We start from the raw sequence: 20,570 nt of genomic DNA, 5'->3' as shown, positions 1-20,570 counted from the left end.
TACATCATATACCAGACTACAACCAGATCTACCGAACTTTGCTCTTCCTGAAGGGTTCAAAAGTTGAATCCCAACTCATTTGCAATACAATTGGACTGACATCAATAACAAAGACATCTTTCAAGTCAATTGCTTGCCTCGTTTGGAAGTTAGCTTGATTTCAACAGACGGAAGGACGGACGGATAGATCGACTCAGTATTTCTCCATGACCAAAAATATATGTACTTTACGGTGTCTGAGACCAATATTTCGATGTCTTAAAATGTAAGGTTAGGTCACTTAGACTATTCAGTCAATTGTGATAACACAGTGGTGAACTTCTGTCTTACCATTGATTGCTGCCCGTTAATGTGTTAATAGTAGAGGTATGCACGTGAGTAATAGTTTACTCACGCTCACGCACACTCACGACTGAAAAATCATACTCACGCACGATATTTTTTGGTAGGACTCACGCTCACGCACACTCACGAAAAGAAAATTTGTACTCACGCACGAAAACGTCGTGACTCACGAAAAATACCGAGACTCACGAAAAATATCGTGACTCACGAATAATTTTATGATTAATTTACCTTACCGAAGTGTCTGAAAACATGAACATTATTAAAATCGAGAGTGTTATTAAACTCTTAACATCCCAGGTGTCACTAAAATTGTAATTGAATTTAACTGTTAAGCGTTTTATGTTGGTGAGCAGGAATATTTTCGTGAGTGTAATTCTTTACTCACGCACACTCACGACGATATTGTTTTCGTGACACACACTCACGCTGTTGTCATGAGCGTGACTCACGACTCACGAAAATTCACGAAATTGTCGTGTCACGTGCACACCTCTAGTTAATAGCAAAGTTTCAATGGCGTTTCACTTGACACGAAACCGCTTAGAAAGCTTTGAAACACTCAAAAATGTCACCAGCTATACTGAGAGGCGATAAACCATCGCTGAAAAACGTTTTTATCTTTAATGTAAAGACGATTTTATTAATTAGAGATTTGCCAAAACCAAGTAGTTCCAGGTCAATGGAATTTTCTTTTCTGTGAAGATATCCATTTGAAAATCGAATCACCGTACTCTAATGACAAAACATCTTCAATGGAAAGCTTATCAACTTCAAGAAAAATTTTTTGTTTTAGAAAAATGCCTCTTCTGTGCGATGTAGCGACGAAAGTCGTTACAATCCTTTTCGCCTCACCACCCTACTTTGATTTCAATTAATTAACACTTTGATTCTCATTGAATTATTTGTTTTATTGTTTTTCGCTATTGCATTGTGTTTTCTTGATTTGGCTTTGAAGTATAGCATGGAAAAATGTATATCATTGCCTTAAACAAATTCTGTCGCATGCCACACAAAATATTCTTTTGGGTAAGCTTAAGCATTGTTGCTGATTCTAGAAAATAATCAAAAAAGTACCGTTACCGGTTAAGAGCAGACCTATATAAGAAAGAGTAGATGTGGAAGCAGAAGAAGAGTGAGAGTATATTACAAATTAAAAAATAAAAACTAAGTGGCAGAGCGATTAGTGAAGCTAGTGAATAGTGTAACTAACATCATCATTCGGAGAAAGTCCAGCGGTTAGTGTTTTTTATACCCTCCATCATAGGATGGGGGTATATTAACTTTGTCATTCCGTTTGTAACACATCGAAATATTGCTCTAAGACCCCATAAAGTATATATATTCTGGGTCGTGGTGAAATTCTGAGTAGATCTAAGCATGTCCGTCCGTCCGTCCGTCTGTTAAATAACGCTAACTTCCGAACGAAACAAGCTATCGACTTGAAACTTGGCACAAGTAGTTGTTATCGATGTAGGTCGGATGGTATTGAAAATGGATTGGCTTGTGGAGCCTCTAACATTAGCATATTCCATCCGATCCGGCTGAAATTTGGTACATGGTGTTGGTATATGGTCTCTAACAACCATGCAGACATTGGTCCACATCGGTCCATAATTATATATAGCCCACATATAAACCGATCCCCAGATTTGGCTTGCGGAGCCTAAAAGAGAAGCAAATTTCATCCGATCCGGCTGAAATTTGGTACATGGTGTTAGTATATGGTCTCTAATAACAATGCAAAATTGGTCCACATCGGTTCATAATTATATATAGCCCCCATATAAACCGATCCCCAGATTTGGCTTGCGGAGCCTCAAAGAGAAGCAAATTTCATCCGATCCGCCTGAAATTTGGTTCATGATATTGGTATATGGTCTCTAACAACCATGCAAAAATTGGTCCACATCGGCTCATAATTATATATAGCCCCCATATAAACCGATCCCCAGATTTGGCTTGCGAAGTCTCCAAGAGAAACAAATTTCATCCAATCCGGTTGTAATTTGGAACATGGTGTTAGTCTATGATCTTTAACAAGCGTGCCAGAATTGGTCCATATCGGTCCATAATTATATATAGCCCCCATATAAAACGTTCTCCAGATTTGACCACCGGAGCCTCTTGGAGGAGCAAAATTTATCCGATCCGGTTCAAATTAGGAACGTGGTGTTAGTATATGGTCGCTAACAACCATACCAAAATTGGTTCAATCACACAAAAATTGGTCCATATCGGTTCATAATCATGGTTGCCACTAGAGCCAAAAATAGTCTACCAAAATTTTATTTCTATAGAAAATTTTGTCAAAATTTTATTTCTATAGAAAATTTTGTTCAAATTTTATTCGGTTCATAATCATGGTTGCCACTCGAGCCAAAAATATTCTACCAAGATTTTATTTCTATAGAAAATTTTGTCAAAAGTTTATTTCTATAGAAAATTTTGTTAAAATTTTATTTCTGTAAAAATTTTTGTGAAAATTTTATTTCTATAGAAAATTTTGTTAAAATTTTCATTTCTATAGAAAATTTTGTGAAAATTTTATTTCTATAGAAAATTTTGTTAAAATTTTATTTCTGTAGAAAATTTTGTCAAAATTCTATGTCTACTTTGTCAAACTGAATTATATACGTATTGTATCGATCTATTTGATTTAATATATACCACGTATGGACTTACATACAATTTAGAATATGGTGTTAGGAGGTTTTAAGATACCTTGCCATCGGCAAGCGTTACCGCAACTTAAGTGTTTAGAAGAAGTTTCTACGCAATCCATGATGGAGGGTACATAAGCTTCGGCCTGGCCGAACTTACGGCCGTATATACTTGTTTTTTTTTTTTTTATAACCGATCGTTTTCCTATTAGTGACCTTTCAAGGACACCGGTCACCTTTGCACCGACTTGTGTTTCGATCACTGTCAAAGGCACGTGTTTGCTTCAACTTGTGTTCCGAATGCTGTCACAGTCATTTTTCCCCGCCAATCACATTGCCACCATCGAGGTCATCCACCGAACAACATATGTTTTGCCTCTGCTTTCATTGTCATCACCATTATCCTCTCCACGTACTCCTTAGTCCTTTAACTACTGACGGCTGCAGTGCTATGTGTTCCGAACGCGGCCACGGTCATATTTCCTCACAAATCACGTTATCACCGGCCAAGTTCATTCGTGAACAACTCCTATTTTGCCTCTGCTTTCATTACTATTTCGGTAATTCTCCCCGTGTAGTCTTTAGCCCATCAAATACACATGGCTGCGGAGTTCTGAGTTCCGAACGCAGTTACAGCTACGTCACTTTCCTTTCTCTCAGTTTCCTTTCCTATCTCGTCTTGTGTTCCGAACGCGTTCACAGTCATACCTTCTCGTTTCTCACTGTCACTTTCCCAATAATTTCTGTGACGGACCGTTCCACTCGTGAGCTTACCACAGCAGAGGGAAGAAATTTGTCGTTACAGTGAAGAATGTCATTAGTGTTTTAAGGACAAGAAATATATGAGCTCCAATTGCCATCAGAAGTCTAATTAGAGGGATAATTTTAGCATTTGTTATCCCATAAATTTAATACGTTTAACACGTATTTTCACACTTTAAAAATTATTTCACAAAGTATTTAGTTTAGTAAACTAGGTGTCGTACTATTCCAGAGAATGTATTAATTTATTACCGTCGTTAGTTATTATTACACCGAATATTTATTTTTATTTTATTATTTTAAACAACAATAACATAAAAACTACCAGAATGAAAACAATTTGAATAATTATGAAAATGTTAATTACCTAAAACACCGGCCATGGAAGGTATAGATATCCTACCAACAGCATACCTTTTGGTGTTAAACGAACAATATCCTAAATTACAACATTAATAAATTCTAATTTAAATATTTGGGCTTAACCCAGTTTTTGGTCTAAATTTGAAGTTGAGAATGAAAGTAAATATTTGTACATTTTGTATGAACACAGAAAAAGATACATACTTTCATTATTTATTAAGTAAGTTCTATAAATAAAAACGCATTATCTTACCTACCTATTTAATGCCGACATAAATAAATTAGTGCTGTTAAACATATGTGGGAAATCTAATGAAAGAAGTTATTTATGAATTTATTTCGAAACTTTGTGACCCACTAAATCATAAGGGGCACCATGTCTATTTCCAGTGATGTAAAGTACATTGTGTCATACCATATGGTGTTGGAAAATGACATTTTAAGCTTTAGTTATTCATATAAAAATTAACTTTATGCATAAAAAGTGAAGAATGCCACTCAAGGTATTAATAAACCGCCTGTCCTCTTTTCTTGGCCAATGAAAAACGAAAGGCGTTTATGAAATCGTGAACGCCGTGGACGAAACCGTGAACATTTTGTTTTAATATTTCGTGAACGTTTCCGTTTAATTTTGTTATCTTCCGCTCACGATTTTGGAACGTAATTTTTAATAAAATAAAACATGAGCGTGATTAAAATCGAGAGCGTTTTTAAACTCTTAGCATCCTGGGTGTCACTAAAACTGTAAATAAATTCAACTCATAGCGTTGTATATTTGTGAGCGAGTTTATTTTCGTGAGCGTAATTTTCCGAAATTCGTCACTCACGCACACTCACGAAGATATTATTATCATGACTCACGCATGACATTTGGTTGGCTAATAACGCACCCTCACGCCCTTGGCATCATTTTTATGAGTCATGCCATACTTTACGTGTCACGTTCACACCTCTACTCTGTAATCATATGAGTATAAATCGGGTGAATGATTTATATGGGAGCTACACAGTCTCACACAAGTTTACATAGGGTTGAAAAAATTATGTTTTCTTTAAATAATAAAATTTTAAAAAATATACATATATATCCTTTAGTTTTAGTAAATTAATTTGAAAAACAAGTATTTGTTAATTTTCAAGAAGATTTTTTTGGTGTGGGTTATGAACAAAAACAAGAAACAGTTATAGTTAAGAGGTAAAAATTTCAGGGGTATGTAAACTTGTGTGAGACTGTGTATATCTGTATCTGAAGCGATTTCAACCAAATTTGATATGCATAGCTAAAACTTCAACCTCCGTGGTCATATGAGTCCGAATCAGGCGATTTCAATTTTGCACACATGATGAAACTACTAATTGTATTCCTTGTGCAAATCAGAGCAAACCTCTAGCTTCTGGATCATATATTGGTGAGTGCATATCAGGCGAAAGATATATACGGGAGCTATATAAATCTGAATTTCCTCCAACATCTATTTCCTACTTCCTCCAACATCTAACACAAAAGACATACTTGTACGGATATGTCTGTATCACCTCAGGGGCCAGCCCGGAAAATTATTGCCAAATACATTATACTCGTATGTCTACCTTTTGGGTGTTGCAAACATATGCACTAACTTATAATACCCTGTTGGAAGCCACTGTGGAGCAATGGTTACCATACCCGCCTTGTATACAAAGGTTCGTGTTTTGGTAGATTTTGTAAAATATTTTTCTTCAACTAAGGGCTACTTCACAAATTTTCTGTTAAAATAAAATGCTGTCAAAATGTCCATAAAAATAAAATGTATACCAAAATTTCTATAGAGATAAAACTAAAATAAAGAATTTTCTATAGAAATAAAATGTTGACAAAATTTTCTGTAGAAGTAAAAATTTTATAAAATCTTATATAAAAATAAAATTTTGACAAAATATTCTATAGAAATAAAAGTTGACAAAATATTCTATAGAAATAAAATTTTGACAACATTTTCTATAGAAATAAAATGTTGACAAAATTTTCTATAGAAATAAAATGTTAACAAAATTTTTTATAGGAATAAAATTTTGACAAAATTTTCTATAGAAATAAAATTTTGACAAAATTTTATGCAGAAATAAAATTTTGGCAAAATATTCTACAGAAATAAAAACTTGACAAAAATTTCTATAGAAATACAATTTTGACAAAAATTCTTTAGAAATAAAATTTTGACAAAATATTCTATAGAAATAAAATTTTGACAAAATTTTCAATATAAATAAAATGCTGACAAAATTTTCTATAGAAATAAAATATTAACAAAATTTTTTATAGGAATAAAATTTTGACAAAATTTTCTATAGAAATAAAATTTTGACAAAATTTTGTGCAGAAATAAAAGTTTGGCAAAATATTCTACAGAAATAAAAACTTGACAAAAATTTCTATAGAAATACAATTTTGACAAAATATTCTATAGAAATACAATTTTGACAAAATATTCTACAGAAATACAATTTTGACAAAATATTCTATAGAAATAAATTTTGACAAAATTTTCTATAGAAATAAAATTTTGACAAAATTTTCTATAGACATAAAATTTTGACAAAATTTTCTATAGAAATAAAATTTTGACAAAAATTTCTATAGAAATACGATTTTGACAAAATATTCTATTTTGACAAAACTTTCAATAGAAATAAATTTTGACAAAATTTTCTATAGAAATAAAATTTTGACAATATTTTCTATAGAAATAAACTTTTGACAAAATATTCTATAGAAATAGAATTTTAACAAAATTTTCTATAGAAATAAAATATTGACAAAATTTTCTATAGAAATACAATTTCGACAAAATTTTCTATAGAAGAAAAATTTTGATAAAATTTTCTACAGAAATAAAATTCTACAGAAATAAAAACTTGACAAAAATTTCTATAGAAATGCAATTTTGACAAAATATTCTATAGAAATAAAATTTAACAAAATTTTCTATAGAAATAAAATTTTGACAAAATTTTCTATAGAAATAAAATTTTGAAAAAAAATTTCTATAGAAATACGATATTGACAAAATATTCTATTTTGACAAAATTTTCAATAGAAATAAATTTTGACAAAATTTTCTATAGAAATAAAACTTTGACAAAATTTTCTATAGAAATAGAATTTTTAACAACATTTTCTGTAGAAATAAAATGTTGACAAAATTTTCTATAGAAATAGAATTTTAACAAAATTTTCTATAGAAATAAAATATTGACAAAATTTTCTATAGAAATACAATTTCGACAAAATTTTCTATTGAAGAAAAATTTTGATAAAATTTTCTACAGAAATAAAATTCTACAGAAATAAAAACTTGACAAAAATTTCTATAGAAATACAATTTTGACAAAATATTCTATAGAAATACAATTTTGACAAAATATTCTACAGAAATACAATTTTGACAAAATATTCTATAGAAATAAATTTTGACAAAATTTTCTATAGAAAAAAAATTTTGACAAAATTTTCTATAGAAATAAAATTTTGACAAAATTTTCTATAGAAATAAAATTTTGACAAAAATTTCTATAGAAATACGATTTTGACAAAATATTCTATTTTGACAAAATTTTCAATAGAAATAAATTTTGACAAAATTTTCTATAGAAATAAAATTTTGACAAAATTTTCTATTTCTATAGAAATAAAATATTGACAAAATTTTCTATAGAAATACAATTTCGACAAAATTTTCTATAGAAGAAAAATTTTGATAAAATTTTCTACAGAAATAAAATTCTACAGAAATAAAAACTTGACAAAAATTTCTATAGAAATGCAATTTTGACAAAATATTCTATAGAAATAAAATTTAACAAAATTTTCTATAGAAATAAAATTTTGACAAAATTTTCTATAGAAATAAAATTTTGAAAAAAAATTTCTATAGAAATACGATATTGACAAAATATTCTATTTTGACAAAATTTTCAATAGAAACAAATTTTGACAAAATTTTCTATAGAAATAAAATTTTGACAAAATTTTCTATAGAAATAGAATTTTTAACAACATTTTCTATAGAAATAAAATGTTGACAAAATTTTCTATAGAAATAAAATGTTGACAAAATTTTCTATAGAAATATAATTTTAACAAAATTTTCTATAGAAATAAAATGTTGACAAAATTTTCTATAGAAATACAATTTTGACAAAATATTCTATAGAAATAAAATTTTGATAAAATATTCTATTTTGACAAAATTTTCTATAGAAATAAAATTTTTACAAAATTTTCTATAGAAATAGGATTTTAACAAAATTTTTTATAGAAATAAAATTTTGACAAAATATTCTATAGAAATACAATTTTACAAAATATTGTATAGAAATACAATTTTGACAAAATATTCTATAGAAATAAAATTTTGATAAAATTTTCTATTTTGACAAAATTTTCTATAGAAATAAAATTTTGACAAAATTTTCTATAGAAATAAAATTTTGACAAAATATTCTACAGAAATAAAATGTTGACAAAACTTTCTATAGAATTAAATTCTAACAAAATATTCTTTAGATATACAATTTTGACAAAATTTTCTATAGAAGTCATTGAACTTAACACGGAGTTCGTCAGCATTCATTGTTGAATCACAATTGACTGAATTTCCTAATGCCGGACTGCCACTTAACCTAAGCTATACTACCCTATTCCACAGAGGGGTGCAGGGTATAACGATGCTTGTAAGCAGTAAATGCCTATGGCAAATAAGTTTTTTCTGTGCGTGTGGGTTACTTTCAATACAAGTTGGCAAAATTCTATACATATTTGAACTTAAATATAAACATTTGCCCATTTGCTATTACTACAAATGCATGGGAAAAACAAGTGATTATCCTGAGCTCTGTATATACAGATTTGTATGAAAAAAAAAATAAATAAATAAAAGCCACAATGGTCACTGCTGCTATTTGTGTTTTTGGGTTACTAAGGCAACGACCCAAAACAGTTTAGTGAAAAACCAACAGTCTGCGAATGCTGTGGTCGATTTAAAGTTGGTAGAAAATCGGATGGATTGTCCATTTGTTTTTCATCCTCTACTCTACTGTCGAAAATTGCAATTTCTAAAATAATTTGCAAATATTTTTGGTATTAAATAATTTATAGCCTAAATTATATTCAGGATTTTTATTTCACTTTGCCCTTGGCTATATGATCATTTGTTTAAAATATAGCCACTAATTTTGTATGGCATTTAAATTTATTTGCATTAGTCCTTAGGGAATTTGATTTAGTATTAGCTCTGATTTAATTGGACATTGATGACAAATGTTTAGATTGTATGGTTTTTTCTTAACCTCAAATTATCCAGAGATAATACCATACTGGCCATTGGCATATAAAGCTACTGTTAGTGTTTGTTCTATTAAATTCCATGAAGTTTATTAGCAAATTCCATTTAATTCGCTTAAATTAATTAATGTTTACGTTAAGTGCACCACAAATGTTTATATGAGAATTTAGTTAAATAGATTTTTTTCCACGCTCTCATTTAAAGTTGTTGATGATTTGATTAAATCATTTAATTAACTTTAGTATATGCGCGGTTTTGTATTTAAATTATTTTTTTTTCAGATTTTTTTTGTGTGATTGTTAGTTTTCATTTATTTAAACTGTAATAGCATACATTATATTAATGTTAACCTGGTTGTTGTTTGTGTTTTTTTATCCTTCTCAATCCCTCGTACTGTTATAAAACGCAATTATAATTTCAATTTTATTTGTCATAGAATTATATAATTGGGTATTACATATAGGCTTACTCGTGAAATCGTTACAATTTAAACAGCTGCATTGTTACAGTGGTTACATGGACGAAATGGAGCATAGGTCTGTCGGACCGATGCTCGCCACCATGGATGTCAATTATAAGTAATCAGCCTAAAAAACAACAACAATATACGGCCGTAAGTTCGGCCAATCCGAATCTTAAGTACCCTCCACCCTTCTACTAAAGACTGTCGTCCACAATCGAATTACTTGAGTTGTGTTAATACTTGCCGATGACATGGTATTTTAAAACTCCTTAGCATTGTCTTCTAAATTAAAAGTTAGTCCATACGGGGTTCACAGAAAAAATTTCACGAAAATTTTTCAAATTTAAGTCTTAACACAGTTTTAAAAAATATACAGTTAAAAATTTAATAGATCAAACAAATTTTTTAATTGAAACAAAAATCAATCACAAAAATTAATAATATCAATAAATTTTTTAATTCGATCAATTAATTTTTTAATTATACTATCATTTCTGTGATTTAAGGAATTTCAATTAAAACATAATTGAATCAATTAATTTAGTACTTGAATCAGAAATAAATTTGTTTGTGTGTGTATATATTTGGCAAAAAGGCAGATTAAAAACCTACATAATTCAGTTCTTGATCGGTCGATTTATATGGGGGCTATATACAATTATGAAGCTATATGGTCCAATTTTTGTGTGATTAGTACCAAATTTTAGCAAGATCACAAGAACTAAAATTTCGGGATCGGTTTATCTGGGGGCTATATATAACTAAGAAGCGATATGGCCCACTTTTGAGATGGTTGTTAGCGACCATATATTAACAAAATGTACCAATTTGTAGCCGAATCGAGTGAAGTTTGTGCCTCCAAGATGCTCCAGAGGTCAAAACTGGGGATCGGCTTATATGGCCATATATAATTATGGACCGATATGGATAAATTTTTATATGGTTGTTAGTGGCCATATACTTACTAAACATAGAAAATTTCAACCTAATCGGATGAAATTTGCTCCTCCAAGAGGCTCCGAAAGCCAAATCTGTGGATCGGTTTATATAGGGTGATATACATAATTATGGACCGATATGGACTAATTTTTGCATGGTTGTTAGAGACCATATACTTATATAACGTATAAAATTTTAAACGAATCGGACAAAATTTGCTCCTCCAAGGTGCTCCGAAGGTCAATTCTGGGGATCGGTTTATATGGGGGCTATATATAATTATGGACCGATATGGACTAATTTTAGCATGAATGTTAGAGATCATGTACTTACATCACGTACCAAATTTCAACTTGATCGGATGAAATTTGCTACTCCAATAGGATCCGCAAGCAAAATCTGGGAATCAGTTTATATGGGGACTGTATATAATTATGGACCGAAATGGGCCAAATTGTGCATGGGTGTTAAAGGTCATATGCTTACATCAAGTATCAAATTTCAACCAGATCTGATGAAAATTGCCCCTCCTAGAGCATCCGCAAGACAAATCTAGGGGTTGGTTTATATGGGGCTATACATAAACGTGGTCCGATATGTCCCATATGTCGATAGCTTGTTTCGTTCGGAAGTTAGGGAAGTTAGCGTAAATTCACCAGACAGACGGGCGGACATGCTTAGATCGACTCAGAATTTCACCACGAACCAGAATATATATATACATTATGGGGTCCTAGAGCAATATTTCGATGTGTTACAAACGGAATGACAAAGTTATATCCCCTATCCTATGGTGGAGGGTATAAAAATCGTTTTAAAAACGTGGTTGCTGATTTGTAATATAACAAAGTAAAGCGCTATCTTTTTATACCGTATTCCCTTTGTAACACATTGAGACATCGGTTTCAGAACTCATAGACTATCAACATTCTTGGCTGTGGTGGAATTCTGAGTCGATCTAGCGATGTTCGTCCGTCAATCTGTTAAAATCGCTATCCGTCAATCTGTCGAACAAAACAAACGATCGATTTAAAACTTAGAACTAGTTTTTGTTTATATAGGTAGGGTGGTATTGCAAATGGATCATATTGCACCATTTTTATGTATGCGACCAATATAAACCTACGCGCCAGATTTGTTTTGCGTAGCCTCTTGAAAATGATAATTGCATCCCATCCGGTTTAAATTTGGTGCACGATGTTAGAATATGCCCTCTAACAATCTTGAAAAAAATGTATCCATATCAGTCCATTATTATATAGAGCCTCCATATAAATCGATCCTCAGATTTGACTTCCGGAACCTCTGGGATAAGTAAATTTCATAAATTTAACAACCATGCAAAAATTGATCCATATCGATCCACATTTACATATTGTCCATATATATAAAACGATCCCCAGATTTGGTCAGCGGAACCTGTTAGAGGAGTACATTTCATCCGATCCAGTTGAAATGTTGTATGTGATGTCAGTGTATGCGTTTTAATAAGTAAGTAAAAATTGGTCCATATCGGGTTTGACTTCTGGAACTTCATATAGAAAAAACTTTATCTGATCCGTTTGAAGCTGATAGACTCTTCTGTAGAAACCAATCATAAACTAATGTGGCTTATAAAGGTTTGGATATAATAAGTTTGTCATTCCAAATTCGGTAACTGACCACTTTTGTGCAAGCGCAGCTACTATTTGGTGCAATGGTTAGTATGCCCGCCTTGCATACACAAGGTCGTGGTTTCGATTCCTGCTTCGACCGAACACCAAAAAGTTTTTCAGCGGTGGATTATCCCACCTCAGTAATGCTGGTGACATTTCTGAGGGTTTCAAAGCTTCTCTAACTGGTTTTACTGCAATGTGGAACGCCGTTCGGACTCGGCTATAAAAAAGAGGTCCCTTGTCATTGAGCTTAACATGGAATCGGGCAGCACTCCGTGATAAGAAATAAGTTCACCAATGTGGTATCACAATGGACTCTGAATAGTCTAAGTGGGCCTGATACATCGGGCTGCCACCTAACCTAACCTAACCTAACCTACTACTTGACTCTTTCCAGTCGGTGCACTTCCACGTTTTGTAACATCAACGGACTGGAACTAAGCCCGTTTTTCAATGTGTGTTGTATGAGTACTGTGGTGTGGATTTCAATCAAATCTGCCATTCAATTTTCGGCTTATCATTGCCACCGAATTTGTCGTCCACTTTTTGGACGCTATGCAACACTGCAACGAGGAACGTCACAAGTACCAAAAGATTTATATACATTTAAATGCTGGAGGGCTCAATATACATAGCGATATTAAGTTGGTTGCAGTACATATGAGCCATACTGTATAATTTTGGAAGAATAGTTTAAGCTTCCTGAAACCGCTATGTCACTAAAGATTCATTATTAAACAGTTTTGTGCAATTGTTGGATGATCGTGATTACGCTCAAGGATTGAGCGTATTGAGGGGTTATATTGTTTATTTGGTAGGATTCATCTCCAAAGAACTAAACATTCATCATCACACGGATTTGTCTGATCTCAAGATAGACCAGAAATGATGGTTATCAGTGTTCGGGTCGATGTGATTGGTTTCGGACGTTCTCCCGGTGTGGCCAACGTGTAGCGAGTTTTTCGAATTTTTATACCCTAAACCACATAGTGGTCAGGGTATAATAAGTTTGATCGGCCAAAAAATGTGCCTACCAGAAATATTGATTTTAGACCCCATAAAATATATACCGATCGACTCAGAATCACCTCCTGAGTCGATCTAGCGCTTGGTGTCCGTCCGTCCGTCTGTCCATGTATTTGTTGTTCACAGGATTCCGGTCGCAATTATTAACCGATTTTGATGAAATTTGGTACAGGGAGAACGCTATTGAATTTGGAAGAAATCGGATCAAATTTAGATATAGCTCCCATATATATGTATCGCCCGATTTTGACAAATGGGGTCACGTTGCGTTTGTTTTCAAACGGATCGTCACCAAATTTGGCAAAAAGTAATCTTTTTCATCGTTCTTCAAGTCTGCAAAATTTCATCTAAATCGGTTCAGGTTTAGATATAGCTCCCATATATATGTATCGCCCGATTTTCCCAAATTTGGTCATAAAAACCTTATTTATTAAGCGATCTTACTAAAACTTGGCTTACTCTAATCTTTTATGGTACTGACAATATGTTCCAAAAATAATCGAAATCGGTTCAGATTTAGATATAGCTCCCATATATATGTATCGCCCGATTTTGACAAATTTGGCCGTAAAACCCCTATTTATCAACCGATAGTGCTCAAAGTTGGCTAAATATAATCTTCTATACCTCTAACTGTATGTGCGCAATTTCATCGAAATCGGTTCAGATTTAGATATAGCTCCCATATATATATGTATCGCCCGTTGTAACAACCGTTGCAATGAATTTGCATCACTTCTTAAGGTGTGATCTGAATTCAGTGTTTTGAATGTGAATTAAAAATTTTGTGATATTTTCCCAAATATATAATTTTTATACTTTTTATGATTTTTAATGCATTCTAACGCTTGTTTGAAACGTTTTTTCAAATATTATCGATTTTTCTATAATGGATTTAGCATTTTTGTGGCAAAATTTGAATAATTTGTACCATTTTATTTATTCTTACTCTTTTTTTAAACTATGTGAAAAAAGAAAACAAAAAACTACGCATTAAAAAAAAAAACTTCCTGTGTAGTTAAAATAGTTAACTTCTTTGTGAGGACATTTTTGGAAGTGCTTTTAAAGTTGTGCCTTTAGAACTCCCAATTTTTTGCTGGGAAAAGTGTGGAAATACCCTATGGGAAATGGATCAACCACAGAACTGGTACAGGACTAGTCCCTGGTGTGTATGGACCAGTCCCAGTTCTGATCGAAACGTATGTAAGGGACCGTCCACTTTAACATGGGTTTGTCATTGACGGAGTAAACTTACATTTTAGGACGCGTCTTGGACTCATCCCAAAGGACACGTCCTGGGACAATTTAGCAGGAGAAACCCATAAACAGGTCCTCAGGAACCAGTCTCGGACAAACTCTTAGAAATCTCTTTCAATTTGGGCTCCTAATCGAACCCGAAATGAAAAAATCTTTTAAAATATGTCGAACAAAAGGTTATTCTGATAATTTTATTTCACTAAATGTGAAAATTGCAACTAACTGGAGAACAGGTACCAGTTCTGTGATAGGTCCGTCAGTGGCAATTTGCACCAATTTCCCGTAGGGTACTTTTAGTTGCTTTATTATAAATTGATTGTCGAGTTATTTTGATGTCTATTTTTTATTCAATTTTATGAAATAAAACATTAGTTGACCCTATATGTTCCGTCAATAAAGTTTTAGCTAGGGGGGCTATAGCCCCCCCTAGGAAAATTGTCTAGCTACGCTAATGGACACCCATAATTATGTACCCCCCTTTATGTTCCCCAAAACCTATACCAATGATACCCCACAAATGCTTATGTTTACTAATTCAGTAGGGGTGGCTTAGGGTATGATATAGTCGGCCCCGCCGACTTTCTACTTTACTCACTTGTTTTTAAATGTCTACTTCAAACCCGTATCAATGTTGCTCCGTTGTGAAAAAAAAACTTAATTCAGGACACCGCGATCACTCACCATAAAGCATACCTCTATTATGTTATTTTGTTATGTACCTTTCCATTGAAAGAATCAAATTACCAACAAATATCGCTCCTTTTCCATTCCATTCCTTTTTGCCATGTATCATATTATACGAATTCCAACTTATTCATTTTCAACACACCGTAACCCAGGTCTCATTATAATTTCTGTCGGTTAGTCGGACATTCTTTGCCAAACAATTATAAAATTTACATAATATTATTAAATTGTATGTCAATATTAAATTATACCATTGTTTTATTACTTCCGCTTCAAAACGTTATATTCATATGTATTTATTTTTGTTTTTGTTTAACAACTCTACACATGAAATGAGAGCGGATTTACTTGTCGCCCGGGTAGACCATAATCCGGTAAAAAAAGCATGCATATACATAGGTAATGTTATAATTTTAAAACTAACCATAATTAAACATTTAATACAAATTAAAATTTAATTATTGACACGTTTCCATTTATAAAATACATTTAATATAATATCGTCAATTGAACAATACCAATGCGGTGAAATTGATATGGAGAATAATGAATAGAAAGAATCGAAAATAATAATTGATGAATCAAAAGGATTTTGTTTAACTTTTTGATTGTGAATCAATGAACAGGATATAAAAATAAGCAAAATAGGGATTAATAAGGCACGTGACGAAATGCACGTACTTTTTACTACATATTTATTGTAAAGAACGGACTTTTTCTTGCGATAAAAAAATGTGAGATAAATTGTGAGAAAAACGCATGGAAATCCAGCTTTTAAGCTGATAGCTTAAGTTGCTAGTTTTGTTTTGTTCTGACAAATAGATGACGTCGCTAGTATTAAATGCATATTATTTTTATATAGTACCAACCTTCAAATGATTCGTGTCAAAATTTGACGTCTGTAAGTCAATTAGTTTGTGAGATAGAGCGTCTTTTGTAAAACAACTTTTGTTATTGGGAAAAAAAATGGAAAACTCCGAATTTCGTATTTTGATACAATACTGTTTTCTGAAGGGAAAAAATACGGTGGAAGCAAAAACTTGGCTTGATAATGAGTTTCCGGACTCTGTCCTAGGGAAATCAACAATAAGAGATTGGTATGCAAAATTCAAGCGTGGTGAAATGAGTATGGAGGACGGTGAACGCAGTGGACGCCTGAAAGAGGTGGTTTCCGACGAAAACATCAAAAAAAATCCACAAAACGAGTTTGAATGACCGCAAACTGAAGTGGATCGAGATAGCAGTGGCCTTAAAGATATCAAAGGAACGTGTTGGTCATATCATTCATCAATATTTGGATATGCGGAAGCTCTGTCCAAATTGGGTGCCGCGCGAGCTCACATTTGATCAAAAACAACAACGTGTTGATGATTCTGAGCGGTGTTTGCAGCTGTTAACTCGTAATACACGCGAGTTTTTCCGTCGATATGTGACAATAGATGAAACATGGCTCCATCACTACACTCCTGAGTCCAATCGACAGTCGGCTGAGTGGACAGTGACCGGTGAACCGTCTCCGAAGCGTGGAAAGACTCAAAAGTCCGCTGGCAAAGTAATGGCCTCTGTTTTTTGGAATAATTTTTATCGATTATCTTGAGAAGGGAAAAACCATCAACAGTGACTATTATATGGCGTTATTGGAGCGTTTGAAGCTCGAAATCGCGGCAAAACGGTCCCATATGAAGAAGAAAAAAGTGTTGTTCCACCAAGACAACGCACCGTGCCACAAGTTGAGAACGATGGCAAAAATTCATGAATTGGGCTTCGAATTGCTTCCCCACCCACCGTATTCTCCAGATCTGGCCCCCAGTGACTTTTTCCTGTTCTCAGACCTCAAAAGGATGATCGCAGGGAAAAAATTTGGCTGCAATGAAGATGGGATCGCCGAAACTGAGGCCTATTTTGAGGCAAAACCGAAGGAGTACTACCAAAATGGTATCAAAAAATTGGAAGGTCGTTATAATCGTTGTATCGCTCTTGAAGGGAACTATGTTGAATAATAAAAACGAATTTTGACAAAAAAATTTGATTTTCTTTGTTAGACCGGGGACTTATCAGCCAACCTGTTATATATAAAATTCAAAGTATGTTTGATTATTTATTTGCTTGTATGTTCCGGGTAAGCTCGGAAACGACTGAACCGATTTACTTGAAACTTTCTGAGATCGTAGGGGTCGCTCATGTGGTGCAAATAGGGTACCTCATTTTTTGGCACCTGGTCTCCCCTTTGTCCGACTTTTTAAAAATTGGACCAAAGTTGACCGATTTGCTTGAAATTTGCATTGAAAGTTGGGGTTGGCATCTAGACAAAGATCCGCTAGTCCGACTTTTTTAAAGTACAGTGAAAAAATAAAAATTCTTTACATTACCTGAGATTTACAGAGAACATGCGGTGAGGTTATGAAATTAATATGGGGTACCTGATGTGTTCATATGTGGACGGGCAGGTGGACCTCCCCCTTGTCAGACTTTTTGAAACTTGGAACAAAATTATCCCATTTGCATGAAATTTTCAGGGAAGGTTGAAGGGGGCGTCTAGATAAATAACGACCACTTTATTTTTGATATTTGTTCGGGGAGGGAGACCTCCCCTTTGCCCGACTTCTTTAAAATATAGTAAAAACAAAACTAAAGTCCTCCAACTGAAATTTTACGGAAAAACTGGGTGAGGTTATGAAATTTATATCAGGTTTCTGATTTTTTTAATATTTGGTCCAGAAAAATAAAAGGGCATAGGGAGACATCCGCTTCTCCTTAAGTATGTACAGAGAAACAATTAAACTTTTCCAATTTACTTGAACGTGGGGAGAGGTTATGAAATTAATATTGGATACCTGATATTTGGACGGGAAGAGGGACCGTTCATTGCCCTCCTTTTTGAAAATTGGGCTTATAATTTGCTTGACATTTTCTGGGACGTTTACCTAAGATACACTACATCACTTTTCGATATTTGGTCGGGCGGGGGCCTCCCCTAAAACTGAAAAAAACTAAAATTCAAGTTTTCTTGAAATTTACAAAGGCCGTGGGGGAAGGTTATGAAATCAATGTGGAATACCTGTTGTTTGGGTATTTGGACGGGGAGGGAAAGATCTCCTTGCCCCATACTTGAAGGAAAGTTTCTAGATTTTCTTGGAATTTTCAGGGAAAGTTAGGTGTGATATTCACTTCGGTGTTTGTCGATATTTTATCGAGGAAAGTGACTGCCCTTTACAAAAATAGAGCTAAATTGAACCTTTTCCGATCTACTTGAAGTTTACAGGGTACGTGAGAGGAAGTGATTTATTTAATACATGGTTTTTAAATTAGTACATGATTTTTCGACATCTGGTTGGAGAAAGGGAATAGTGAAATAAACTTTGTCGATTTACTCAGAATTTCTAGGCCCGTTGGGTAGTTTTCGAATTTAATATAAGGTACGTTATTTTCCAGTATCTGGTCGGAGTGTCCGATTTTTTGAAAACTCGGTACATAATTTTATGATTTTTGCACTGGCTTCTGCCAGACTTTTTAAGTAAAAAACTTAAATTTATATAAAATTGGCGGACAACGTAGAGCGTGCATAATTTTTCAGTGTATCTTCGGGAAAGGTATGTTCGCCCTGTCAAACATTTTAACAAACCACACTTAAAATTCACAGGAAATGTAGAAAATTGTCCAACGATTTGAATACAGAACATAATTTAAACAAATTGGTGGAAGGTGAACACCCTCTTGCCGACATTTGTTAAGGTGGATCGTTTTACATCTGCATGTACGCCGTATTTCTATAAACCAAAAAGCCTGTTGTCCGCTTTGTTTTGAAAGAATTCAAATCTTTTCGAATTTGTTTTCAGCTCGAAGGATATGGTTGGAGGCGCAGCGAAGCAGGCCGGGATAAGTAAATAAATAAAGTTAACAGTAATTTGATAGTGCTATGGTTTTCATAAATGCATTTTATAGAGAGAGTCATAAATTCTAGCCCACTTTCGTCCCGTGGTTATATAGTCATTTTAAATGACTCATTACCGGTATCTCCTCCATCGATTAGTTGTTAACTGTGTTACCACGTTCATCCCGTGGAAGCATAAGTGTTTAAATGCACCATGATAGGTTTCTCCTCCTACGATTAGTTCTTAACTGGAGTATAAATCACAACCAAAAAAATAATTCCTTTTCTGGGATGCGAAATTTAGCCCAGGAAAATTTTTTTGCTGTTAATTTCAATGTTTTGGATGTAAATTCAATGTTTTGGATGTAAATTTAAAAATTCTGTGATATTTTGTAAAATAAATAATTTTTATAATATATATATATAAAATTCAATCTATGTTTGTTTATTTGTTTGTTTGTTTGTTTGTTTGTTTGTTTGTTTGTATGTTCCGAGTTGGCTGCGAAACGGCTGAACCGATTTACTTGAAACTTTCAGAGATCGTAGGAGGCGTTCATGTGGTGAAAATAGCGTACCTCATTTTTTGACACCTGGTCGCGGAGGGGGACCTCCCCTTTGTCGGACTTTTTGAAAATTGGACCAAAGTTGACCGATTTGCTTGAAATTTTCATTGAAGGTTGGGGTTGGCATCTAGACAAAGATCCGCTACTTTATATTTCGATATTTGGTGGCGGAGGGGGACCTCCCCTTTGTTCGACTTTTTTTAAAGTACAGTGAAAAAACTAAAATTCTCTAAATTATCTGAGATTTACAGAGAACATGCGGTGCGGTTATGGAATTAATATGGGATACCTGATGATTTCATATGTGGATGGAGAGGGGTACCTCCCCCTTGCCCTACTTTTTGAAACTTGGAACAAAATTAGCGATTTGCTTGAAATTTTCATTGAATGTTGGGGTTGGCATCTAGACAAAAATCCGCTACATTATTTTTCGATATTTGGTCGGGGAGGGGACCACCCCTTTGACCGACTTTATTTTTAAAGTACAGTGAAAACATAACTCCTCCGACTGAAATTTTACGGAAAAAATAGGTGAGGTTATGTAATTTATATCAGGTTCCTGATTTTTTAATAAAAATAAAAGGGCATAGGGAGACATCCGCTCCTCTTAAGTACATACAGAGAAACAATTAAATTTTACCGAGTTACTTGA

The sequence above is a fragment of the Haematobia irritans genome, chromosome 3, assembly GCF_050003625.1.
Source record: "Haematobia irritans isolate KBUSLIRL chromosome 3, ASM5000362v1, whole genome shotgun sequence".
Taxonomy (NCBI): Eukaryota; Metazoa; Arthropoda; class Insecta; order Diptera; family Muscidae; genus Haematobia; species Haematobia irritans.
This window is presented reverse-complemented; position numbering follows the sequence as displayed.